Source organism: Microcaecilia unicolor, chromosome 13 (assembly GCF_901765095.1).
Source record: "Microcaecilia unicolor chromosome 13, aMicUni1.1, whole genome shotgun sequence".
NCBI classification, from domain to species: Eukaryota; Metazoa; Chordata; class Amphibia; order Gymnophiona; family Siphonopidae; genus Microcaecilia; species Microcaecilia unicolor.
In genome coordinates, this window is record NC_044043.1 from 16,340,696 (window position 1) to 16,346,364 (window position 5,669).

A 5,669-nucleotide genomic window follows, 5' to 3' on the forward strand; every position below is an offset into this window, starting at 1 on the left:
TCTAGTTGCACAATTGATTGTGTCTGGCTTGGTAGACAGCTCTACCAGAAGTTGGTCAGTTTTTGCTGTTTTAAACAGCTTTAAAAAAAAATTGTTTGGAATATAGCCGAGCTGTGAGGTTCTTTTCCTGTATGAGTGTCTTAGTAGGAACAGAAGAGAGCACAGATGTGGGCATTTGGTTCTTCACCTTTTGTTTGATTCTCAGAGGGGACAGTATTATTGGCTCTCTTGAGAATCAGAAATTCAGTCTCCTTCTGCTGGTAGGCATTCTCAACCCATCAGTCCTTTCTGGGCTGATCCGGAAGGAGTAAAGGAAAGCAAATTAGCAAGTAAGACCTAATTTCTCCTTAATTTCAAAGTGTCTCTTTAACTATAGAAATTTAAATTGTAACAGAGTTCATGTGATTGTCATTATTTCCAGATATGTTGAAAATTGCAGTACTAGGCTCACTACAAATTGTTTCTTTGAATGGTGAGTCTGTTTTTGCCTTTTCTATATACTAGAATTGCATGGAATGATTGCGCTGGATGGTATCTGCACCCAGCAGCTATTTACTGGTGTCGTGTTCATAAAACAGCGCAAGAATAAGTCAGCATCTGGAATCGTTGGTTCTCAGGCTTCCTGTGTCTGTTGTACCTGGTATTTCTGTTGATACATTAATTTGCTGATGTAGTAACATGATATCTCATTGCTTTCTCAACACTCTGGACTGCTGTCCTTTCCTCACAAGGTTCCAAAAAGGGAGGCATTGATTAGGCAAGAAAAGTGAGAAATAGCTGATATTCCTAGAGAAATAGTTCATATTCCTGGGGTATATAATAGAAAAAATGAAAACTTTGCGATTTACTGGTTATACTCAGCAAGAAATGTAGCAGTTAAATTATGTAGCCTAAGACTTTTTAATATAAAAAATACTGTGCCATCAAGCCACATCCTCTCAGCCCTGTGGCAGAAATAATAATGATAAATTGTCCATGCATGCGTTCAAGGTCCTGGTCTATTTTCCCACTTCAACAAACTTATTGTTTCTGGGGACAGGATTTGGCAGGTCCTGAGCGTACACAAGCACTGTTTTCTTTTTACTGCTGCTGCTTCTTTGCTTCATTTGAAGCCTCTTTTCTTTGAAATTCTCCTCCTGTAATAGTACCCTTCTCCTTACTATCTCCTGCCTGGAAGCAAAGTGAGACAGATACCACAAAGACATTTTGGGGGAACTTGCTGCTGCCCTCCAAAAAAAATTTGCTGCCTTATTTTGTGTAATAATAAAGCCAGCTGTCTGAGTTGCCTCCTCCATGTGCTCAGAAGCTCTGTGTTGGACCTGAACTGTGTTCACTTACAGAACCTTCCTTTCTGTTTTTCCCTTTGATCAGGCTGTCCCAGGACCATAAAGGAGCAGGAAGATGGTGTAGCTGAGGAAGAGAAAGGACAGTGTCCCAGAAGAGGTGGAAGAAGAAGCAACAGCCAATCCCGCAGTCGCTGCAGGACATTAGACAGAGCTTGGAACTGATGGCTTATATGTAAGCCACGAGGACAGAGCTGCACATCAGTGAAGCTGTCCAGAGCAAGGGGGGAGGGTAGCTTTGCCTCCTCTGAAGTTGACCATTAATTTTCTTTCATATGTATATAGTTTGTACAGTTTTCAATGCTTTATTACATAAATACCTCATGTATCTGTTGTTTCTTTCTTTTGCTGGTACCTTTTAACCAAATTTTGCTGGTACCTTTTAACCAAATTTGGTTACCCAAATGTTCTATGCGCTTTGTTTGTTTTCCTAAGTAGAGGAGTGTAGTAGCCGTGTTAGTCCACTCTTAAGGTTATCAATAGAAATCAAACAAAATAAAACATGGAAAAGAAAATAAGATACCTTTTTTATTGAACATAACTTAATACATTTCTTGATTAGCTTTCGAAGGTTGCCCTTCTTCGTCAGATCGGAAATAAGCAAATGTGCTAGCTGACAGTGTATATTAGTGAAAACATTCAAGCATTACTATGACAGTCTGACAGGGTGGGTCGGAGGTATGCATGGGGACATCAAAGCATATCATTGATATTCTAACAGGATGGGTGTGGATAGGTGAGGGGTGGGGTGATCAACAGAGACATACAGCTTTATGGTTTATAATGGGCTAGGAACCCCAGGTCCTTGTTAAGTCCTTTCTGTTGGGTGTTAAAATATTCAATCATTCTGACTTCAAAGGTCTTACGTTCTTGTATGGTTTTAAAGTTACCTTTCAGTATTCTCACTGTGAAATCACTGGTACAGTGTCCTGGTTCTGTGAAGTGCTGTCCCACCGGGGTGGGGGCCTTACTGGCTGTATTGTTCATGTGATGTCTATGTAAATTGAATCTTGTCTTAAGCATCTGGCCTGTTTCTCCAATATAGCATCCTTCGTTACATTTTTTACACTGAATGATATATACCACATTGGAAGATGAGCAAGTGAAAGATCCCTTTATGTTGAATATCTTTCCTTTGTGGGTAACTGTGGGGTCCTGTGAAATATTTTGGCATAGTTTGCAACTGGATAAATTACAGGGACGTGTGCCCTTCTGTTCCTTTTCAGTCTGTGATGGAAGTTTACTTCTGATTAGCTTGTGTTTTAAGTTGGGTGGTTGTCGGAAGGCCAGTACTGGGAATATCTCTTTCATCCTCCTGGAGTATAGGTTGTAGATCTCTTATGATTTTCCTCAGTTTTTCCAGCTCTGGATTGTATGTCACTACAAGGGGAATTCTGTCTGTGGATTTTTTCTCCTTGTACTGTAGCAGATTCTCCCTGGGTGTTTTGAGGGAGGAGGCAATATTCTTGGAGATTATTTTGGGGTTGTAGCCTTTCTGTTTGAAGGATGCACTCAGGCTTTTAAGGTGTCTGTCTCTGTCCCCTGGGTCAGAGCAGATACGGTGGTATCTTGTGGCTTGGCTGTAAATGATGGATCTTTTTGTATGTGAAGGATGGAAGCTGGAGTTGTGGAGGTAGCTGCATCTGTCTGTGGGTTTCTTGTATATGGATGTTTGTATACAGCCATCACTGATTGAGACCGTGGTGTCCAAAAAATTGACACTTTCTGGGGAGTAGTCAATTTTGAATCTGATTGTAGGATGGTATGTATTGAAGGCAGAATAAAATTGTTTGAGTTTCTTCACCCTCCGTCCAAATCATAAAAATGTCATCGATGTATCGGTAGTATTTTAGAGGTTTGGTCTGGTGTGTATTCAGAAATGTCTCTTCCAGCTCAGCCATAAAAAGGTTGGCATATTGGGGTGCTGTCCTGGTGCCCATCGCAGTGCCTATTATTTGCAGATAGATATTGTTAAAGCGGAAGTAGTTGTGAGTTAAAATGAATTTGATTAATTTTGTAATAGTTTCTGGTGAGTATTGATAGTCCAGTGTGGATTTTTTTAGGAGTCTTCCACATGCAGCTATGCCATCCGCATATGGAATGTTGCTGTATAGTGATTCTACATCCATCGTGACCAGAAGAGTGTTAGGTGGTAGTTGCTTGATATTTTTCAATTTCCTAGCCCATTATAAACCATAAAGCTGTATGTCTCTGTTGATCACCCCACCCCTCACCTATCCACACCCATCCTGTTAGAATATCAATGATATGCTTTGATGTCCCCATGCATACCTCCGACCCAACCCCATCCTCCCACCTTGTCAGACTGTCATAGTAATGCTTGAATGTTTTCACATATACACTGTCAGCTAGCACATTTGCTTATTTCCGATCTGACGAAGAAGGGCAACCTTCGAAAGCTAATCAAGAAATGTATTAAGTTATGTCCAATAAAAAAAGGTATCATCTTATTTTCTTTTCCATGTTTTATTTTGTTTGTTTTCCTAGAAATTGACAGCTATAAAGTAGAATGTCAGTGGGATAAGGGAGTCTACATAGCGCGAGAGCAAAAGGGTGTTGGCCAGAGGAAGCAGAAGGATCTTCTGCAAAGAGAGGCTAGGGTGCAGCAGCGAAATTTGGGCTGTATATTTCACTAAACACATAAAGCACATAACATGATATTACAGTGGCACAGAGTGTTACTTGGGGGGGGGGGGGGGGGGGGGGGGATGCAGAGCACACAGCTAATGGTCAGGCATGGTAAAACAGCACCACAACATATTGTCTTCAACAATGGGTGACATTGCCAATTCTTAATGCTGAAATATTATTACATTTATATCCCACATTTTCCCACTGATTGCAGGCTCAACGCAGTGGCGTACCAAGGGGGGGGAGGGGGGGGGGCGGTCCGCCCCGGGTGCACACCGCTGGGGGCGTGCCTGTCTGCTCTTCGTTTTCATGCTCCCTTTGCCCTGGAACAGGTTACTTCCTGTTCCGGGGCAGAGGGAGCATGAAAACGAAGAGCCAGCAGGTGAGCGGCCCCCCCCCCCCCCCCCCCCCCCGGCGGGGTGCACCTGGGGGCGGTTTCTTTCGCTGGGGGGGGGGGGGCATCGGCGATCCGCCCCGGGTGTCAGCCCCCTTAGGAACGCCACTGGCTCAAAGTGGCTTACAAAGTCTGTAGTGCAATACAAGAAAAACAATTATACAAATTGAAGAATAAGATATAAAATAACAATTAAACTTCAAAAGGCAAGTAATAATGACAGGTAATTATTGTCCTTGGATCTGAATTTATAGTAATAGTTAATTCAAGTTAGGTTAGACCTGGGGACTAAGCCTTCTTACACAATACTGATTTCAATAATTTTTGGAAATTTAGGTAGTTCTGGGTAGATTTTAGTTGTTTGGGTAGAGCATTCCATAATTGAGTGCCTATATATGTAAAGTTGGTGGTGTAAATTGATTTGTACTTAGGCCACTACAGTCTGGGTAGTGTAAGTTCAGATATGATCTTGAGGTACTGAATCTGTTTCTGGGTGGTAAGGCAATTAATTCAAGCATATATTCTGGGACTTCACCCAAGATTATCCTGTGAATTAGTGTGCATATTTTAAAGGCTACTCGTTCTCTAATGGGGAGCCAGTGCAGAATTTCTCGAAGTGGTTTTGCAGATTCAAATTTGGGTTTTCCAAAGATCAGTCTAGCCGCAGTATTTTGAGCTGTTTGTAATTTCTTTAGTAGTTGTTCCTTGCGTCCTGCATATATAGCGTTGCAGTAGTCCACCTGACTTACGATTGCGGAAGACATCATGAGGAAAAGATGGTTTTATTCGTTTGAGTCTCCACATTGAATAAAACATTTTCTTTATGGTGTTGGTTACTTGAGTCTCTAATGTTAGATATTGATCAATTGTGATCCCTAGAATTTTCAAACTGTCTGAGATTGGTAAAGAAAGGTTGGGAGTATTTAAAGTGGTGGGATTATATTTGTTATACTGTGATGACAGAATTAAACAATGGGTCTTTTCAGCATTTAATTTCAGGTGGAACTAGTCCAATTGTTCATTGTTGACAGTCCAAGAGTGACTTGATTGGTAATTTCATCCAAATTCTTATTAAATGGTATATTGTTACATCATCTGCGCAAATAAAAGGATTTAAACCTAACCTGGATAGAGCATTGGCTAGTGGGGCCATCATTTTGTTAAATAATATGGGGGACAGTAGTGATCCCTGAGGGACTCCGCAAACTGCATTCCATGAAAAAGATAAGGTTGAGTTCGTTTTCACTTGATAGGATCTAAATGAAAGAAAACCCTTAATC

The 5,669-nt window shown here is 41.2% G+C and overlaps 1 non-coding gene across 1 annotated transcript; it reads left to right on the forward strand.

Moving 5' to 3' along the window:
• The first annotated feature begins 520 nt into the window (after nt 1-520).
• Nucleotides 521-660, forward strand: LOC115456925. Its single transcript, XR_003939950.1, has one exon. It is a non-coding gene; the product is annotated as a small nucleolar RNA SNORA8 (small nucleolar RNA).
• Nucleotides 661-5,669: the final 5,009 nt, after the last annotated feature.